This window comes from Trachurus trachurus, assembly GCF_905171665.1.
Source record: "Trachurus trachurus genome assembly, chromosome: 22".
In the NCBI taxonomy this organism is placed as follows: domain Eukaryota; kingdom Metazoa; phylum Chordata; class Actinopteri; order Carangiformes; family Carangidae; genus Trachurus; species Trachurus trachurus.
In genome coordinates this window covers 3,265,602-3,287,726 of record NC_139907.1, presented here as the reverse complement: position 1 = coordinate 3,287,726, position 22,125 = coordinate 3,265,602, and the positions used below count along the sequence as shown (strand labels likewise).

Genomic DNA, 22,125 nt, shown 5'->3' with positions numbered 1-22,125 from the left:
GCCTGAAATTTTTTTTTTTTTCGTTTGGTTTTGTTTTTTTGTGAAAAGACACTGAATAAATTTAGGTTTTTTGACTTTTCAGAACTTTTTGGACTCACAGCCGCTCAGAAACGTGTTTTAATCTGCAGAGACCAAATCAACAGGTGTGTTTGTTTGTTTGCTTTTTTTTTTATGTACTGTTGCCATGGTTACTGTTGCAGGTTAATAATACTATATGGCTGATGGGCTAATCATCAGGAGCAATTACGGGAACCACACCAAAACACTGGCACTGTGGTTGTTATATGACCTGATAGTGGGAGAGGCTCCTTATCAATAACAACAGTGACAAAGGAGAAACACCAAAGCTCTGTTTGATGACATGATGGGATTCATCTTACATTTATTTTTCCGCTGTGAAATGTAGATATAGTATATAGCCTATACAGTATATATAAAGACGAATTTAGGAGAATCTTATAGAATACTTAAATTAAACATGCATAACACGAAATTAAAAAAATGTTTCCATGTATTTGTAATGCTTGATTTGTTTTAGGTATTTTAATTGTATTGAGCGTTAACATTGACAGGCTCTGACTCTGTCACTGGGCCACATCTAAACTCTGGACGCCACAGGAAAAAGGTCAAAGCCTTCTTACTTCTCTGTTGGAGCTGCACTTTAACAAAAACACTCCCATCTACTGGAGAGCTGCAGGAATGTGTGCATCATGTTACATTATATGTTAATGTGAAAGAACTAACAAACATTTTTAATACTCTTAAATATTAATAAGAGCCTTGAAATCCAGTTTCTGAACATATGAACACACATTAAAGATGCTTAAACTGGTTGTTCTCAAAATGGGATCTGGGACGCCTTCAAGGTCCCTGGAATTTCCCCAATAAAACAATAAAAACAATGTCGGAATATTTCAGATGTGAGTTCCAATAAATCCCCAATAATCAAAGATACAAACAGCAGCAGCTCCTCACACACTAACAAACCACATCCTTCTGTTTATCAGAATTAAAAAACCATCCAACCACCAGCAGCAGGTCGCACAGCCTTTAATACCACATCCATTCATTCAGAACAACATGAGTGGGTTTTAATACTGTATATTTTTATTTCAGGGCCTTCTCATAACAACATGTGTCCATGTCCCTGTTTAAAGGGATAGTAGCATTTTTTTTAAAAGTGGGGTTGTATGATCTACAAATAGCCCCTACTTTAATTGCAGTAGCAGACTCTCTGCACTCCTCCCGTTAGCAACGCCAGCCCATAATAGCCCTGATCAGAGATTTACAACATACAGTGTTGTGAACAGACCCAAAGAAACGGCCTATTTTCGCGGCCTAAAAGAGGTTTTACCTGGAAAAAAACACACAGTTCCATTGTTCGCTATAATATAATTTTTTCCAGCCCTTCAAAGTGCAGGAAAAACACAGTTTTTATTTGGACCTAACCAACTGCTGATCGGCGGGCGCTAACCCTGGGCGGAGGGATACGTGAAAACGTAAAACCTCTTTTAGGCCGCGAAAATAGGCCGTTTCTTTGGGTCTGTTCACAACACTGTATGTTGTAAATCTCTGAGCAGGGCTATTATGGGCTGGCGTTGCTAACGGGAGGAGTGCAGAGAGTTTTCTACTGCAATTAAAGTACTTAGGGGCTATTTGTAGATCATACAACCCCACTTTAAAAAAATGCTACTATCCCTTTAAATAAAGGTTTGAATGAGCGACTGCTCCTGCACCATCACACACATGCAGGTAGGACACATGACACAGACACAGGAAACACAGCTTGGACACGACCTATTAATTACTGAGAATGATTCAGTGTTTCTGCAGCTTTTGCGGCGCTGATCACATGACGCCCCTCAGCCAATCACTGCAAATCGAGACGGTGAGTTAGAAATAAGTGGAGAGAGTGGGAAATAAAATATTTAAAGTTGTTATGATGCATTAAGAGATGGGAAGATGGAAAAGGGCTTAAAACTTTTTTGTTCAGGAAGGCTGTTAGGTTGTCCCTAGGGGCCCTAGTTTGGTGGCGCAGCGCAGGTAGCGCAAGGTAGCGCAGCCGGTCTAATGCAAGTTTCGACCAGCGCAGCCGAGCGCAAAGTCAGATTGGGAGATTTGTAGATCGCGCTGTGCTGAGATAGGCGTGGCGGCGCAGCAGGGGGAGGCGTCACAGATTCAGCTTGGTGCAGTGGAAGTTTTGTGCGAAAATGTCTCGCCGAGGTTGCGCTGAAAGCTCGCCACCTCCAACCAGGTCTAGTCTCAGCGCAGCGCGGAGCGCAGCAGGTGCAGTGCAAGTTTGGCTGACTGACCTGCAGTGCACACACGTCACCAAGACCTCACAGGCAGATCTCCACAGTTCCAGACACATTTCAATGCAATAAATATCCACAATAACCACTATTTAATGCAACTAATGGAATCAACACGTGAATTTATATCTATATAGATTGTCCCGTCACATCTGACGTCAGATCAAAGCAGAGATCAAAGGCTGTCGGCGCGTAATGGAAACTCCACCTGAATTAACACAGCAGGGACGAACTGGCACTGAAAAGCAGCTGTGGATGTCCCAAGCAGGACTGAGGGTGGATGACTGCATGTCGCTGCCGTGTTGAGATACCACTCTGCCCTTGTGATGATCGCTTTATTTATTTATTTACTTATTAATTCATAGCGCGAGCGACCGCATCAGGCAGCCGTAATGAAAAACAAAACACAAATCTGCATCTCTCTTAGTCCAGTATATAGCCTATACTCAGCATCTCTATCACAGAGAAAAAAGAGAAAAAAAGAGACGGACAGAGAGAGAGAGGAGGACAGAGAGAGAGAGAGAGAGAGAGAGAGGACAGAGAGAGAGAGAGAGGAGGACGGAGAGAGAGAGAGAGAGAGAGAGCGTCCTTTACGCTGATTTCATCCGTTACGCATGGTGTTTGTTTATGTTGCGATTACACCTCTCATATTGCTTACACACGGTTTGAATAAATGTGAGTTTCTTTATTAGTTTATTAGTTGTTGTTTCTTATATTGGGCAGGGGTTCTCAGTGTATCAGATCAAACCTGATTAAGGATATTTGTATTATTATTAGTAAACTCATTATTGGTCACTGAGCTCGGACCTCCGGGGAAACAGCTGTTTCCTCCTGGGAGAGGTTCGGCCTCTGGCGTCGCTGTTTCCTCCGTCCATGTCCAAGTATAAAATGACAAACTTGCAGCGCGCATCACCCGCCGCGCAGTTAAAGGTGAGGAGAGGAGCTCATTTGATTGGTGAAGATCTGACTCGGCTGTGTCAAACCCACTCCACGCCTTTATCTCCTCCTCCTGTCTCCCTCCCGCCCTGTCTCCTCCCTCTTCACCGTTTGCGCCGGTGGGAGGGACGAGGGGCGGGCTTGCGCTGGTCTAAGTCGGACTGCGCGGCCCACCAATCTTGCGAAATGGACCTGGGCCACACCCCGTTGGCGTGGCGAAGCTGCGCTGATGTTAGACTTCACCTGGTCTAAGAAACTAGGGCCCTAGATGTCTTTTTAGATGGTCTCTGCACTTTAATCTCCTCCTTTAGCTGTTTTCTTTAATGCACTTAATTACCCGTGTCTGATTTTCCTCTTAGTCTTTTGTTTATTTTGTTTCGGGTTTCTATAGCACTTTGAGATTATTTTATGAAAGGGGCTTCACAAATAAAATGTATTATTATTATTATTATTATTATTAAATAAACTCCATACAGTAGCAGTAGCAGTAACAGGTGGAGTTATTGATCACTGGTCATCGACTCTGCTGTGACCTCGTCCAATCATATAACAGATAAGATAAAAGTGGCTCTACGTGCAGCTCAGATAAAGTTCATCTCTGTCGTCTCAGTTCCAACTCTTTGTTCCTGCTCCTCCACAGCAGGAAAACACAAAGAGGAAAAGCTCATAACTGTGGGGGGAAAACCCAACTTGCTGCTGTAAATGGTTGGTTTTACTTGACGTTACATTATTCACAGCACTTCAAGGAGAGGAAGTGTTCAGAAATACAACTACTGTAGGCTCCTGTATTGATGCAGCCTTTTATTTTCTAATTTGGGAGACAAATATATCTGGAGGAAAAATCTAATTATTGCAATGAGAAATACAGATCACAGGAGCTGCAGAGGAGCACCGACCGACCATGTTCTCCACATATCAGGCAACATGCATGTTTCACAGAATCACATCATTATTACTGTTTTTATACTTTTACAAATCTGACTGAAAAACATCAACCTTTTTTTTTGTTTTGTTATTTTCTTCTTCATTATTTGAGGCCAAGACTTAAATCATAGATATAAAATGCCACTTGTCCATTCAGGCCTTCTTGTTGCCCTGACAACAGCACAACAGTGATGTACTGTAAGCTCCCAGGGGCCGGTTGCACCAACTGGTCTTAAGCCTGGAGCTCACCTGCTGCACCTGCACCTGCACCTGCACCTGCACATCATCATCACGGCAACAAGTCGACGAGACACTGAACAAGTTCATGTGACTGTCACACAAGACCAAGAGAAACTGGACACACTCTGACAACTCACTCCATCAAAACTTCCACAGACTTCTATCACTGACATCATTTCATGTTACTACACCCTGCCTGCTGTTAATGTTGTCAATACAAATCCTGCTGTAAATACAGACATGTAAACCATATAATGTACATATCATTCATAACTCAGTGGGCGCCTGAGATCCCAAAACTGTTCAACTGAGAGACTCAACAGATCATTTATCCTCAGAGCAATCAGGCTACACAACTCACTAGTGTAAGGTAACTGTACAAAAAAAAGAAAAAAAAGAATGAAAAGAAAAAAGAGAGAAAAAAAGAATGAGAAAGAAGAAAAAATAGGTCCCACCACTAAAAAAAAAAAGAAAAGGTAGCTGTATGTATTTTATACACTCCTTAGCACCTTTTCAGCCACCAGTTTCAGTATTACCGAGCATTTTTAGATTTATTTTTAAAGGTACTGTCTGTCTGTTTATCCATTTATTCTAGGGGTGTCACGATTCTCCAAATCCTCGATTCGATTTGATTTTCGATTTTAGGGTCACGATTCGATTCGATTCTCAATTTTTTTCTTTTTCTTACAGCACAGAGGCCTATGCTATTTTCAGACTATTCTAGTCTACGATCATTGGTTTTATTCATCAAATTTTGTACAGTAAATCTTATTTCAAAAGATGGGCTACAGTACATATAAGTGATGCAATTTCCATAATGTATCACATTGGGCACTAATGGTCACATTTAAATAATTTATTTACAATATAAAGGTAACATGCCCCCAAAAATCATGATCCAGGGGCCAAAATTGCCCCCAAGGTTTTGAAACATTATCATAATTTTATTTTCATTAATTTACCGTCGTGTCTCATTATTCTCCTGATGTCGGCTTAATGTAATGTAAACGAGATTGCGCTGATACGCCAGAGTCATGTGACAGACAGCGGGGTCCGTCCCGGATCCTCCACCGTCACCAGATCCCCCGGAAGCCCCCGCAAATAATACATCGACAAAAAGTGGCAAGTTGCACCTTTTCGTCGGCTCATTATTTGCGGTTTTTTTTTTTCTTCTAATCTTATAACGTCTCTGCAGCATGCGGCTCTCAGTGCTTGTCGGTGTTGTGTAGTTAGAGCTGTGTCTCCCTCCTGTTTCCCAGGTAGGAGGGGGACAGTAGCCCACCAGGGCTGGGTGATAAAACGCTATAAATTGTGAAATAACTTTTCTTCGATAGAAATATGAGACGTGGTCGATAGTTTTCATTCATCCATGTTTTGGCAAATAGCCAATGATATTGAGAGTTCCGCTGCGCCGAACCAATCATGTGGCTGGAATAGAGCTGCAGACGTGCACAGCAGCTGACACCGCCGGTAAAAAAAAATTAATAAAAGAGAGAGCGAGGGAGAGAGAGAGAGAGAGAGAGAGAGAGAGAGAGAGAGAATGAGTGAGTGTTGTCTCGAAATAAAAAGTAAAGGAAAACTCGGACCAGTGACTGACAAGACGCTTGGTGCGCAATGGGGACAACGGGCAGTTGTAGCTTTGCGGGCGGCGGCGGGGGGGATCGTCGATCCTCTCTTTGACTTCGATGCTCGAGATCGTGACGTAATTTCGATCGATTTCGATAAAAAATCGAAATCGTGACACCCCTAATTTATTCTGTCTATTTATTGTCGTGTTGTTTGGAATGAATGTATACATCAGCTGCTGGCATCAAGAATTTCCTTTCGTATTAATAAGGTTTATTCAATTCAATTCGATTCAATTCATCATTTATTTTCATGGCACTACTGTACCTCATTGTCTATTTGCGCTACATGTGACTCACTGTACAGTACAATCTGGCCACTTAAAGGGACAACGAGGAGTTTTGGGGAACAAAGTGTTTTCACACTACTGTACATTTCCCATGAGCCTCCATGCGAGAAAGTTTTCATTCATCAAGAAAGATGATCAGATACCGTCGTAGTTCCGACCATAAACGATGCCAACCAGCGATCCGGTGGCGTTATTCCCATGACCCGCCGGGCAGCTTCCAGGACACCTTAAGTAGGAAATGCTGGACGAGTCCACCACGAAATAATAATAACAAAATAACGATGAAGACAAAACGATATATTTATCGAAAATGGACCCATTAACAAGTGTGTAAGTAAGGGATAATGTATAGTTCGGAGGTTGTTATGGAGAAATAAACCCCGACAGGTTGTATGGTTTCATTCAACATGAAGGGGTTTATTTCTCCATAACAACCGACCAACTGTACATTATCCCGCTTATTACACGGTTTACGAGTGAAATAATTAATTTGAAACATAATGTTGATCAAAATACGACTTTCATCGATTTAAAATTGCATTTAGCGAATCTGCAAGACCGGTCACTTCCGCTGTTTTGCCGAGCCTCCTCCCGTTCGTGCATTTGAAGCCTTTGATAATCAATCAGTGGATCGATGGATTACCTACACGTGTTAAAATGTGTGTATTGTGTGTAGTCGTATCTGTCATAAACAAGAGATTAACTTTACTGTTTACGGGGTGCGTTTGTGTCGCGGAGCCGTGGTGCCACCGAGACGAGAGGAGAGCTGTGACACCGGGTCAGAGGCTCTGATCAGCAGGTTTGGTTTCCAGCAGTGGTGTGGAAGGAGCCTCCACTCTCCTTGTAACAAGTTACAAATCATTTATCTAACATCACTATTAGTCCGACGCTGTTTAATGACGGTAAAAATGAAACACAAGGTAAATATCCTGCATAGTTTCTCTTTTCTGTACTGCGCTGATCAGAGCGGCGTCCCTAGCAACGGTCTGTTATACATGACGACGGTACGTTATACAGAAATAACAGACCGCAGAACGCAGCGCTGGACCAATCAGAGAGCAGCATTCAATAGAGCCGTGTAATAACTCACATTAATATCAGACTTTTTTATAACCAAATACAAACTCCTTGTTTTCCCTTTAACTTTACTTTTTTTTTATATTTTTATATGGAAATATCCTTATTTTTTTTATTATTCTTTAACTTATTGTTCAGTTGTTGTTCGTCTTTTATGTGCAAGTCGGAGAGTTACACAACCAGAGTCAAATTCCTTGTATGTATTATGGTTGTCTAGTATCACTATTTTTACTTTTAGTGTCTCTGTCCTTACATAACTTGTTGTATGTCACTGTACGTTAAACTAACTGTCATTCTGTGGTATGTCATTGCATTACGTTGGCTTATTGTCTTTATTCTTTCTTCTTTTGTGTCACTGTTGTTGTATGTGCTTTTATCGTCTATATTTTAATGTTATACTCCCCCTCTCCCCTTAGGAGGTCTTTCACCTCCTACCAGGCCATTGCCTCAATAAGAATGTATTCTTAGCAATTCTTGCCTGGTAAAATAAAGGTTTACTACTACTACTACTACTACTACTACTACTACTATGTCTGCAGCATACAGTACAGTACTTGGCCAATAAATCTGATTCTGGCTCTGGAAAGCGGAAATGTCCTTTCAGATCACAGCAGACGTTTCCTCTCCTGAGAAGAAGCTGGGACCTCCATGTTTACTGTGACTACACCCTGACGCTACACTACAGCCAGCGCCGGCTCTGCAGCCGAGGCGTGACACCCTCACCTGCCTGATGAGGGACCAAACAGGCAGAGCAGCTTCTCTGCAGCCGAGCTTCAGTTCAGTTCCTCTCTGGTGTTATCTGGCCGTCTCTGGGGGGGGGGGGCAATGGGGAGGCAGGGGTATCAGGAACGATTGGGCAGCGTGACCTTGACGAGTTTTCTCGGCGCCGGCCTCCGGTGGAATACTTCTGGACGTGGGCGAAACCCGGAGAACGGAAATAAAAGGGGATGTGCTTAAATTCCAAGTTCTTATTTCTGGTAACGGCAGCAGGACTTCCCTCCATCACACACACACACACACACACACACACACACACTCCCCCACAGCTCAGTTATTCACGAGTGGAAGAGGAATCTGGTATTTACAGCCACAGCCAGATTATTATTACACAGTGAACAGTCTCAAGGCTGCACCTCCTCCACCTCCTCCTCCTCCTCCTCCTCCTCCTCACATCCTCGCCGAGCGCTGAGTGAGTGAGGACACCGTCGCTTCTTCTCATGTGATAAAATAATCACCGGTTGGCGTCAGGAGATTAGAGTGAAAACCAAATATTAAACTAAAGTTGTGTTGTCATGAAGTGCAGAGGAAACTGTGAGTCACTGCAGATACACACACATACAGTACACACACACGCACACTGACACACAGTGACGTCCCTGCAGGAATCTAATGGGACCATTAACAGTAACATTTGTATGGAGTGATTTTACACCTGCATGCTGTCAGGTGGTTTGCAAACTTTTTCAGTGTTAAATGTTGAATCAGCTGCAGAGTGTTTCTAGTATTAGGACTGAACTTTATCAACTTTAAAAGGAACATTGTGTAGGAATTCCTCCCATCTAGCGTTGCGGTTGTATATCACAAGCAGCTCAATCGTATTTTTCATGCTGCATTCGCGTGAAACTGGGCAGACGGCAGACGGACGACAGCCGCTGCAGCATAAACAAGCCTCTATGTAAACAATACACGGTACAATATGTTGTCATTATCTACTCACCCTCATGTGGACTAAGGGCTGGCAGAAGTTTCAGAGTCCTCCGTGGCTTCTCTGAGTTACAGCGGGGCTCCGTGCAGCACTGCATGTCCATATGACGGTTGAGAATGGAGCTCACTTTTCTTCGTCCAAAAAGACACACCAAAAAACATCCAAATACCTCCATAGTGCTCGTCTGTAATGTCTCTCTGGTATTGAAGCCCCGACATGAGAAATTGTTCAGAAAAAAATTAAATAAGTCTATATTTTAAGCTTGTTTGTAACAGAAGCTCCCAGCACTGCTCTTCCTGGTCCGTCCAAATCTCACGTGATTTGCATTGACACCCAGTTCACGGCTCCGCAAATCGCGCGAGATTCTGGCAGAGCAACACTGGGAGCTTCCGCTACAAACAAGCTTAAAACATAGACTTCTTTAATTTTTTTTGGAACAGTTTCTCATGTTGGGGCTTCAATACCAGAGGGACATTACAGACGAGCACTATGGAGGTATTTGGATGTTTTTTGGTGTGTCTTTTTGGACGAAGAAAAGTGAGCTCCGTTCGCAACCGTCATATGGACATGCAGTGCTGCACGGAGCCCCGCTGTAACTCAGAGAAGGCACGGAGGACTCTGAAACTTCTCCCAGCCCTTAGTCTACATGAGGGTGAGTAGAAAATGAGTGAAATTTGAATTTTGGGTGAACTATCCCTTTAATGAAAACATACTTTTTGAACCAAATAATCGATTTTCATGAATAGATAACAGGAGAAGTTACACAATGACAATGTCCCTTTAAATGTTAAATCAGCCGCAGAGTGTTTCTAGTATGAGAACTGAACTTTATTAACTTTAACTGCAGATGAGACGGAAATAAGATCCGTAGTAGAATGTAGTAAAACCTGTTCCAACACACAAAATAAAATATTCACATCATCAGCAGCAGCAGCAGCTCTTTCAGTCCTGGTCTGAATTAAAATATTTCCTGTAAACTCAGCGTCTGCTCCTCGGTCTGGATCCTCTGTGACACCGAGGAGAGGAGGAGAGGAGAGGAGGAGGTGCAGCAGGATAAAGGAGGGAAGGGAGGGAGGGAAGGAAGGAAGGAGGGCAGCTCCTCTCTGACTGGCTGAACAGAAGACGAAGAAGAAAGGCTCAAACTACACACTACTATTACTATAACAGCTCTGGACTGGGTGTGTTTAAAGAGCTCACACTGAAAAGGAGGAAAACACGAGAGGAATGTGAGTCAGGACTGAAAGCTCTGGAGCTGCTACGACACTAAACGGACTCTGACCCTCTGCAAAAGTCTTTATGGTCCATAAAATACTCTAATATAATATCAAGGTCATCACACTGGTTAACTCTTCTGAGTCGCTGCTGCAATATTTTTGGTTTTTAGAGAATGAAAACACACCTGCCACACACAGCACAGTTCCTTCGGGGTCTCCAATTCTCTTCATACATTGAGACTTTCTCTTTCATCTGCTGCTTTAACAAGTCTGGCAGTGAAGGACAGGAACTGTTTAAATATAAATAACATTGTGAAAGTCTGCTCGAAAATTATTGACAAAAGGCAGCAGCATCATGCATCATTATAATATAATTATGATCATGTTCTGGCCTGTGAATATCTTGACGCGTTACATGCAGCCTCTCAGGAAGACCAATCGCTAATAGGTCTTTTGTGCCTTCTGCCATTAAATTGTTGAATGCTGAGCTGGCTTGAAGCTGGAGTTAGTACAAGGATTGTTGTGGACTGACAATGTGACAATGACAATGTGTTTTTTTTTATGTATGTTGCCCTATTTATGTATGTATTGTCCTAATTATTGTACTTTTTTTAATTTATTTTTTTATTTTCCTGATCTTAATTTGCACATATCTCGCACTTTCCTCCTCACTTGTATGAATGCTCATGTAAATGAATGTGGTGCAATGGCCAATTGTAGAAACTGAATTGCCCTATGGGAGAAATAAAGTAAATCTCAACTCTCAACTCAACTCAAGTCACCACTACTAACCGCCGCATTAACTGATAAGTAGTGAACTCCTGCAGCTGCAAAGCGCCGCGTGAAGTTGTCAAAACAGGCACGAGGTGAGCTGCACCTGTCACGTAAACACACAAACACACCGCTCGCGCTCTCTTCCTCGTGCGCACTCTGTTTCTCTGCGTGTAAAAGTGTAAAAGTTGAGAGATAGAAACAAAAGTGTGTGAGTGAGTGTGTGTGTGTGTGGTTGGTAGTCACCGACCTGCTGCTGCTCTCTACCCCGGGAGGAGGCACCGACCTGCGGCTGCTGCTGCTGGACGAGTGTCGGTGTTGAGCTCCGCCGCTGCTACAAAACAGTGCAGACAGGGAAAAAAAGAGAGAAAAAGAAAGAAAAGAAAAGACGCTTTAAAAAGTAAAACAACTAAAACCGGAATAATAATAAAAAAGAGAAATCACAAGAAGTCTCCGAGTATTCCTCCGCGTTTATCCGTCCATGCGTCTCTTATTCCCGGTGTCTCATTAACATTTCCCTTCATCCTCTCTCCGCGCGTCAAGGTGCCAGGTTTAAGGTTTGGCCGATTTGGAGACGTCACAGGCCACGCCCCCTCCCCCCCGCTGGAGAGCTGCGCGAGGAGGAGGAGGAGCTGGACGCAAACACAATGATGCATGTTGGTTTTTTCTACATCACTCATTGTCTTATAATAAAAACTTCACTCCAAACTTTATCTGTGATTAAATAAGATGAAGCACAAGAAAAAAACAGCAGAATTCTGCAAAATCCACATGCTCATAAAAATGTACTAAATCTAAAACAAGATGCAGCCTCACTTCACTTCACTTCCCTTCATTTTTGTGCTGCCGAGCTGCAGTTTACAGCCGCTGTAATAAACTGACATGATGCAGATTCACAGGAAGTTGTCAGTGACGTCACAGTGAAGACAAACATCTGGATGGACGGGCAGTTGTTTTCTGTTTGCTGCTGTTTCCTTTCTGATCAGTGACTGAAACATTATCATGTAAACAGACTGGAGGAGAAACCCTAGCTGGGGCTTTTCCACTTTAAATATGGAGCCGTGCTTTATGGTTGTAACAGCATCACTTTCACCAATAAGGGATAACAGAGTTATGTGATCAATATCATATACCCACTCCTTGACATTGCATGTGAATTTGAATGACTGTGTGAAGAAGTGTGTATAGTTTTACAGCCAAAAAACCAAGTCTAAATTTTGACTAGTATCGATACCATTGACGTTTGAATCAGGTAACTTGTATAAGATGAAAGAGCACAGGGTTCTCGCTATATGTAATAGAGAGCCGAAGCGGAAGCGGAATAGAAGCTCGCCATGGGACCTCAATTTGGAAAAAATCTACATGTAGGTGAAGGGGAGTCAAAATGTATTATGTGATCCAATCGAATTGTGTCATGAGAGAAATATATGACCTCTACCTCTAAAACATTGCATTTCATGCCAAAAAATCAGCAGTTTATAAAAGTCATAAAACGGCAACAGAAGAATGTATTTTGTGTGAAGATATGTCAGTCTCCAGGTTGTGTTACAACCTACCCCACTATAGTGGCACTCCTAGCATTTGACATCAAATAGTGAATTCTGTGATATAGTTTAAGAAGTTTTAGACATTGCCATTTGTAGTCGACAAATGAGGGGACTCTGTGTCAAAATTTGAGAGCCCTACCATGAACACTCTGCACGTTATAGGAGCTGAGACAAAAAGTGTTACAAGCATCCCCGGTCTCCCCCTACTACATTAGTTGTGCTTACACTATTAACACACACATTTGCAGCTACCGTCTTTCTTTCTTCTATTGACTTATGTGTAATATACTTTTTTTTATCATCCATCTGTATTTTTTTGTTCTTATATCGACTTCATTCAATCCAATGGGATTCAAAATTCAACTTTGGTTCTCCAAACACTGTGCAGCACCAGTTTCCTGACCCACTGTTTGATACAGTTCATGTCTGGGATCAGTTTTTAGTGTTTTTGTCGCCAAGTGAACAAACAACTCAACAAACAACGTGTTGGTTTCTGCAGCTGTACAGTAGTTTGTGGCTGCAGACCGGGAGGTGAGACGCACCGAGGTCTGTTGACATGATGGGACAGGCAGCTGGTTACCGTGGCAACCGTTTGTTACGGTCTCTCAAAAGAGCCACCTGTTTTACCGGTGTTTAATATTCATTAAAAAGCCTCAGCCTCTGTTCTGATTGGCTGGCTGTTTACTGAGTAATCCAATAAAAAAAATAATAAATGGAGCAGATTTCAGAATAAAACACTCACAGAAACCAAATCCTGGTGGTGGGCGTGGCTTTGGATAGCGGTGACTGCTTTGTTGTGACATCACAAAGTCACAGGAAGTCCTGACGGCTCGTTTTACAGCTCAGTTTCTGCATCTGTGTTTGAATAGAAACATACAAAGGAGAGAGTTTCCAGATCTTAACTCTTATCTCTGGGAGCATCAGACAGATGACAGAAATAACACCGTCAGTAGGCAGGAGTTCATTTTCAGGACCTTTAAACTGTTCAGCGAGACAGACGATAATTACTCAGTCTGCAAACACGAAATTCACCATCTAACCAATTAAAAGTACTGTAATCACTTCCATTAATGTCATCATCATCATCAGTGTGTGTGTGTGTGTGTGTGTAGGTGGTGTTTATTCAACAGTGTCAGATGTCAGAGGAATAAATCTTCTCAGTTTTGTCTGGACAGCGTTTGATTTCCACCTCTGATCCAGATTCTTTAAACTCGTCTCATCTCAGCTCTGCGAGGTCGTGGTCGTCTTATTCCAGCTCTGACCTCCGTGACCTCGGCTAACCCTCCTTTTTAAGAACGTTTTTCTTTAACTTTTGGTGGGTTTAAGGTTGAAGGTTGAACGATTTACAGTTGCATATTTCACATCCAGAATGAGATCAGTTAACTCAGCTGTGACATTAAAAAAAAAAAAAAAAATTCCACGGCCGGCCATGACCGAGGGCAGAAAAGGTGAGTCAGACTGATTTTTGACCTTCTGCTGATGGCCGGCTGTCAACGGCGCTCAGTTAAAAGTATGATGGAGCTGCATTTACTCCAGTCTTCACCTCCTCTCAGGGTGAGATTAAAAAACCAGTGGGTCAGAGAGGAGGAGGAGGCAGTGCGTCATGATGTCTTAGTTACCGTCTCCCATCACAGAGCCTTTTTAGCAGTTATTATAACAATGGTACCAGCCACCACTAATGTTATTAACCATTACAGGGTTCCCACTTTTTTCTTGACATTGTTTTCCAGGACTTTTCCAGGACATTTTCAGCTGTCTGACAGACATTAGTTTTTATGCCATACATAAACTGATTCATCCCCTGTGCATGCTTTGGAAAAGTGTTCTTTTCGTCAATGGTGCCATATTTTGTACATTTAATCAGTTTGTTTCTGTGTTTATTCCTCTCCCTCATTCTCTCTCCCAGAAATCTGATTTAAAGATGTGCAATCTATGGCTAATTTATGAAATAATCTCTTAAATGCTAAGAAATGATGACAAATTTATCATAGAACAGCACAAACATGTTTTTTTTTTGGGGGGTTTGGAAACAAAATCCTTAGCAGGGTCTCAACAGGTCAAACAGAGCTCTGGTAGCTGATGTCATAATGTGATTGAGTCATTTTTCAGAACAACTCAAGCTTTTCCAGGGCATTTGACTTCTTTTCTAATTTTCCATGTGCTTTCCATGACTTGAAAATTGGACAACCATTTTCCAGGTTTTCCAGATTTTCAAGGACGGGTGGGAACCCTGCATTAGCATTGGCTGTTACAGTACCTATAAGTCCTGCAAAAAGCTGCAGCCATTGTTGCATTTACAGGACAAAAGCACCAACACTTGGTATCAGGAATCTGCAATGTTTGATGAAAAAATATAAAAAAATATCATAAAAAAGACGTTCAGAAGATGAATAATAATAATCATAAATGCTGATCTCATTTATTGGACATGGTAATGGTAATAATTTGCATTAAAACAAGTGAAACTTTAACCTAAAGAAATCTGCTTTTATTAAAAAAAAGTTTGTATAACATTTTCTTGACTGTAAATTCATAAAAACAAAGATCTGATTGAAACAAATGCATTCTACATTTATTTTGAGGAGCTTATGAAAATAATTTATCTGCACATAATCCACAGCTGGATGCAACAAAGAAAAGGAAGAAATAAGAGTTTGGTTGGGATGCAGCTCCGATTTTCCTTGGATGATTCATTCATTCATTTTATTCATTCAGCTTTTTTTGGTTCTTTTGAAATAGAGAATAGTTGATTTGATTCATGGATTCTTTCTCTTCCTAACTTAATTATCTTCTGATAATTCTATTTGCCATATTAGTCGCTGACACACACACACACACACACACACACACACACACACACACACACACACACACACACACACGCTGCAGCACGACGATGTTAGATGATCCGAGGCAGCAGGACTATTTCCTTTTCCAAAAAAATCCAGAGTGGAACTGTGTGTTCCCTCTTGTGTCCTCTCCTCTCCTTTAGCCTTTGCTCCAGTAGCACAGAGACCCGCGAGAGAGAAAAAGATAAATGTGGCCTCCCCCTCATCCTACCAAGTGTGTGTGTGTGTGTGTGTGTGTGTGTGTGTGTGTGTGTGTGTGTGTGTGTTTGAGTGTGTGTGTCACGTGTTGGGACTGGGTGTCTGCACTCGTCGTGGAGTTTTTTTCTGCTTCTTGCGAGTCCACATTCTTTGCAAATGGAAGCTGATTTATCCTTTTGCCTAAATTTTTTCTCCATAATCATGTCTGAATGCGTCTGGTCGGCCTCGGCGCTCCGGCTGCTCCGCTGTAATGACGGATGGGGGGGGGAGAGGGAGCCGCGTTCCCAGTGCTTTCATCCGCCCGCTGCCTATTACTGCAGTAATTGACTGAATATTCAGCTGCGTGTGCTCGGGGATGAGGCGCAGGTTTGGGTCAGAGGGCTGATGGGTTATTAGCATCAATACAGATTCATCTTGTGAATGAGAGGAGCTGAGATGGGCTCAGGTATGAGGATGAGCGAGCACAGCAGCACCCGAACGGATCATCTCAGTGGAGCTGCAGGGGGGCGGGGCCGCGTTTATTTTACAATTGTTTACTGGAATTACTCAGAATTGTGTATCATTTAAGTGGAACTGAATGAATGAATGAATGAATGAATGAATGAATGAATGAATGAATGAATGAATGAAGCTTCACAAACCAGAGAACACAATAGAAACTGATGACGTCCGATATCCATGTCCATATCTCCTCCCTCCTGGACTCATGTCCTCCACTTCACAGGTGTCTCTGTCTCCGTCCCTCCATCTCTGAATTACAGCGGCATGATGCAAAAGTTTGGGCACCCCCCGGCCAAGATTTCTGTTAATGTGAACAGTTCATCAAGTGGAAGATGAAATGATCTCCAAAAAGCATAAAGTTACAGATGACACATTCACTCTACATTTTAAACTATGTACTCTTTTCATCCTCATCTTTTACATGTTCAAAATGACAGAAAAGGAAAAGGGTCCTCAGCAAAGGTTTGGGCCCCCTGCATAGTTACATTAGTATCTAGTAGCCCCCTCCTCCCCTTTGGAAACTATCACAGTGTGTAAATAGTAAATATCTTGTCTGATACCTTGGTCAAAGTTATCTGAGAGCTCAAGTCTCCTGGGTTTCCCATTCTTTTGCAGGCTGCTGCTTTGTTTCCCCCTTTTCACTCAACAAAAATAAAACACTGATATTGATTAAAATATTGAACAAGAAAAGAGTGTTTCATGTTTAACTTTATACCTTTTGGAGATCGTTTCATCTTCCACTTGATGAACTGTTCACATCAACAGAACATTTCACCAAGAGTGCCCAAACTTTTGCATCATGCCACTGTATAGCAAAAAAGAAAAAGAAAAACGTGATAAACCTACTGAGACACACTTTTCACATCAGTCACTGTCCAAGCAGGTTCTTCTCTTTTTATCATCCCCCTGTGAACACTTCTGTTGTGTTGGACTCTCAGGGCCACCGTACTTGTGTCCAGTTGGACGGTGAGGTGGACAACTGTTTGACAGACGCTGAAGATCCAGTCATCACTCCAACCTGTCACACAAGACACAAGAAGTTACATTTAAGAGACACTTTTAATGTATAATTTATTTATTTTTTCTTTTAAAGTCACTCTAAGAGGCATTTTAAAATTTGTAAAAAGAAGAAAAAAAAAATGCGTTGATGTATTAAACCTGACTGGGTGATGAAAAACTGAATCCAACTTTTTCAGACTTTGAAACTGCATTGTCAAATCTAAAATGCTCAGTTACAGTATGGCTACTGCATTAGCGACTTTGCTGCTGAAATGTCTTGTAGCAGAACCCAAACACTACATTACGAAGGAGTATGAGGGCCAGCCTTCTTCTTTTTTTTTTTTTTGGCTGGCCCTAATACTCCTTTGTAACATAGACATGTTAATAATTTAGGGGGACTTTAAATAACAGAAACCAACATGTTGTGTTCAAAGATGAATGAACTGAGTGTAAAAAACACAGGGATGAAACTTCTACAAAAACGATGTTTGGGAAGAAGTCTGTTTTGCTGCTGGTCCATTTGTTCAGCCAAATACATAAAATATACTGAGCTTCACTTCATTTGTAAACTGACACATTAACTTGAGATCCAGTTAATGATCTAATCCAGAATAGTTGGAGTTTCTATAACAATAATGATCAATACAGCTGCTCCTGTCAAAGACTGGGGTATAAAACATATTTTAAAAAATCATATTATCAATCAGTACATGTATTATCCAAAAACGTGTCAAACTAACTAAGTGTGCCGATCAGTACCGGTCTCTGATGGAAACATCTGTGACGTTTCATTTCACTCGTAATAATTCAGTAATAATTCACTGATGAAATGAGGAAAAGTCCTTGAACTGCATCACCTCCTCCCTGCAGCGGTGCTGTTTCCTAACAACGTGTGTTTGAGCTTTTAATTGTGAGACTGGAGCCGTGGGGGAGTGAGGAGGAGGAAGAGGAAGAAGAGGAGGAGGAGGAGGAGGAGGAGGAGGAAGAGGGGCAGCAGAGGAGGTTACCTTGAACTCTTGTACCTTCAGTCTGGTGGAAATCCTTCCCATGTCGGGGGAAATTTAGAGCTTTTTGTGAATTCTCTGGCAGGACACCGTCTGCTCTCGGCCCTTGACCACAAGACACAAAACCCCCGACGGCAATTCTTCACCAGAAAACTCCCCGTTCAGCGCCGTTCTGCAGGCGCCGGGACAGAAAACACACTTTGCACTTGAGGCATCATCCCTGTGTGTGTGTGTGTGTGTTTATCCAGAGAGTTTATAGATCTGATTCATCCCTCTGTGTGTGTGTGTGTGTGTGTGTGTGTGTGTGTGTGTGTGTGTGTGTGTGTGTGTGTGTGTGTGTGTGTGTGTGTGTGTGTGTGTGTGTGTGTGTGTGTGTGTTTGACTCGGTTCTACAGTAGGACATACAGTACAACATATCCACAGGACCGACTCACTCACACTGATGAATCCACCGTGAAAAATAGTTCCTGACCAACCCACTTTAAGTTCCCAATCATTTCAGCGTTTCAGAGTTGACAAAGAGAAGAAAAGAGGCCTAGAACAAATTCTGTCTGGACTAAATATTGAGAGATTTTATTAAATAAAGATGGAGAATAGATCAAGCAGAGTTTTGTAACTTAACATGATACAACTTCCTTCCTTCATCTCCATATTATTCTCTCACTTGAAATCAATTAAAAGCAGAAGTCATATTATAGTACGACGGAGTATTAGGGCCACATTGACAAATAAAAACATCACAAACTCCGAGAATAAAGTCGTAAATTTACAACTTTATTCTCGTAATGTGATGACTTTTTTCTCGTAGGAAATGTACGACTTTATTCTCGTAAATTTATGACTTTATTCTTCAAGTCTGTTTTGTTTTGTTTTTCTCCATGTGGCCCTAAAACTCCATCATAATTATAGACAGTTTCTGTTGTTGATGATTTTGATGATATAAAACAGATTCATGTTGGTACAGTGTTTCTTCTGAAGTGAAAACAAAATTATCTGTGACTTTTTTTAAATTTGATTTCACAAAGAAGAAACTGTTGTACTATGCTATTAATACCGTGTTACACATAATAACAAATGTTTTGGGCCATTATTGCAGAAAATATTTATTCAGACACACACAGAAATAACTAAGTTTGTCTGTATCTGTTTATCTGTTGTGTGTGTGTGTCCGGGACTAATCAGCTGATCTGAATCAGTTTTGTGTGCCCAGCTGCAACGGTTGCTATAGTGACATTACAGCCACTTAGTCACACGTGGTTAAACGAGGGATTAAAGGTGAGACTGTCACTCAAACAGCACCAACTCCTCCCACCTGAAACTTTACATTTTCTGAGAGGAGACGTTGCCGAACGCGTGGACGTTAAATCATTTGTTTTAAAAGTCAATTTCAAAATCGTCTCTCTCTGTTTTCTGCTCTCTGGTTCCACAGCCTCCTGCAGCTCAGAGTGTGTGTGAGTCTCCGTGGTGTCGTCGTGGTCACGCGCTGTGCGAAAGGCGACAGATTTCCCTACATTCAGACATGAAGCGACGTCTGCAGAGTGAAGGTGATGATTTAAAGAGGAACAGCCTCTCCCCAGTCCAGCTGTGCTGTCCATCACTCCAGCTGCAAACTTCTCTGCCACATGTAGAAATCTGAAAGAAAGCTCCGGAAAACATTCGTGGGTTTTCAGTGTTGTTTACGACAAACACAGTTGATTTCTGAGCGGACGTGCTATTTCGAAAACTGGAAAGGAAAAGCTGATGAAATGAAATATATCAAGAAAAATTGCAGTACATCCAATAATGTCCTGACTGGGCTGGAGTCGGACATACTGAAGTTTGAATGGAGGTTTTGTTTTTGTGTTGGAGCATCTAGAGGGAGATACAAATCAAACATTGTGGATTAATAAAGAATTTTTAAACTTTTCAGCCGACACACCCAAAGAGCTGGAGAACAATATGCATTTTATTGAGCAATGGTCATTTATATTTTCATTATCTCAATTTTTTGTTATTGATATTGAAAAAGACTGTGTTTAGGAGCTTCAGATTTAAAGGTATAGTTCAACATTTTGGCAAATTGGCCCATTGCCATAATAGCAGTGGGTTTGTTTCCTTTAATTGTCGGTGCAAGATGTTTTTAGAACGGTGGAGCAGAGCCGTGAGCTGCTCAGAGCTACGCTACGGAGGCTCATTATGGGATTTCTTGGTTTCCCTCATCAAACTCATCAAATACACAATCCAACAACTCCACAACGCTCTGGTGGACAAGTTGTGACCTGCACATTCACCACGCTATGAGATAATAACACAACGTTACCAGACAGAGTTGTTTTAGAGGGAAATTCATGCAAAACCGCTGATGCATGTTGCCTTCAGGGACAGTTTTTCATCAAACAGTCTCTGTATTTCCCTCTAAAACAACTCTGTCTGGTAACGTTGTGTTATTATCTCATAGTGTGGTGAATGTGCAGGTCACAACTTGTCCACCAGAGCGTTGTGGAGTTGTTGGATTGTGTACTTTATGAGTTCGATGAAGGAAACCAAGAAATCCCATGAGCCTCCAAGGTCAATTTGCCAAAATGTTGAACTATCCCTTTATATATGTATTTTCATTCCCAGTAATGAGGAACTTTCTTAAAAGACATTGCTGAAATCTAGACTCAGTGTTAAACACATACTCGTATAATATCTAAATCTAATAAAAACACCTTTTAACAATAGAAAAAGAATTATGAATGTGCTTATTTGCTCTGGATCTGGATCTTAAAAGACGCTGGACAGTGATTGGCTTCTGAATTAACTCCAAACACGTTGAGCCAGAACTAAAACAAACCAAAACCACGGCCTGAGTGGCCGAGGTCAGATTGAAAATTTAATAATACAGGACTCAAACCGATGAGTTATCGTTTGTTTGGCATTCCTCTGATGATGAGACAACGTGAGTCTGTAGCAGCAGCAGCAGCAGCAGCAGCTGTTGGCCCTGAACCAATCACAGCCCAGCGACCACAAAGGCCGTCTTACATGATGATTATCAGATCTATCCCATCATGCCGCTGCAGCAGAAGCAGAAGCAGAAGCAGAGGAAGAAGCAGGTGTGTCCTCCAGAAGTATCTGCCCACACAGAACACAGCGAGGTAAACTCCAGCATTCAGAGCTCTGGGTGTGTGTGTGTTTTTTTGCATCACTGCTGCGCTGCACTCAGCACTTTGCTGCCATGGTAACCTGGAGGTTGTTTACCCAGCCCAGGCCTCAGGGTTTGGGAAAAATAGGACCAATTCAGCTGTTTTTCCACCACTGCATAAATGCTTCCTGCTTCCTATGTCTATGTTCGCATGTTTTGTGCACTTGTGTTGCATCATGACACTTCAGATATTTAGCCAAACAGAGCAGCAACATACGTTTGACAATGTCATCAGGTGTCTTGTCTTTACTGAACAACATTACAAATACGTCAAAAAAGAGATAAGACAAAGTGTTTGTCTGCATGAATGTAGCTGTCGGAACGAACTTCGCTATTCGACAAGAATTCAAATTATCTTAAAAATGAGAACATTCGTAGTTGCAAATTGACGTTCGAATGTGTGCCTTCCACAATGACGCATAATAACGTTGTGCGTCGCGACCCTCAGGTTTGTAAAATATGGATAAGACAAACTATTTTGTTGTTGTTGTGTGTGACATAGAGCTGCAGTTTCAAATTTACAAGCAGAGTCTTTTTAAATTGCCCGTTTATTCGGCTGCGATGGTGCGCCTATACGTGTTCCCACGACACGCACACCTTCTTGTGTACTTGCGTGCCGATCATGGATCAACTGTGATTCGTTGCACCATATATATTGAGTTGGTAAAACTTAAAGGGACAACGAGGAGTTTTGGAAAGCGAAGTGTTTTCACTACATTTCCCATGAGCCTCCATGCGCACGGTGAAATTCTTGGACCGGCGCAAGACGG

At 41.9% G+C, this 22,125-nt stretch overlaps 1 protein-coding gene across 1 annotated transcript in view; it reads right to left on the bottom strand.

Annotated features, from left to right (window-relative positions):
- esr2b (estrogen receptor 2b) overlaps positions 1–11,508 on the bottom strand; it is a 59,780-nt gene extending 48,272 nt beyond the window's left edge. The window contains exon 1 of the mRNA XM_083998807.1: positions 11,345–11,508. The gene's annotated coding sequence lies outside the window, so the exon portion shown is untranslated. The remainder of the gene's footprint in view (positions 1–11,344) is intronic.
- Positions 11,509–22,125: the final 10,617 nt, after the last annotated feature.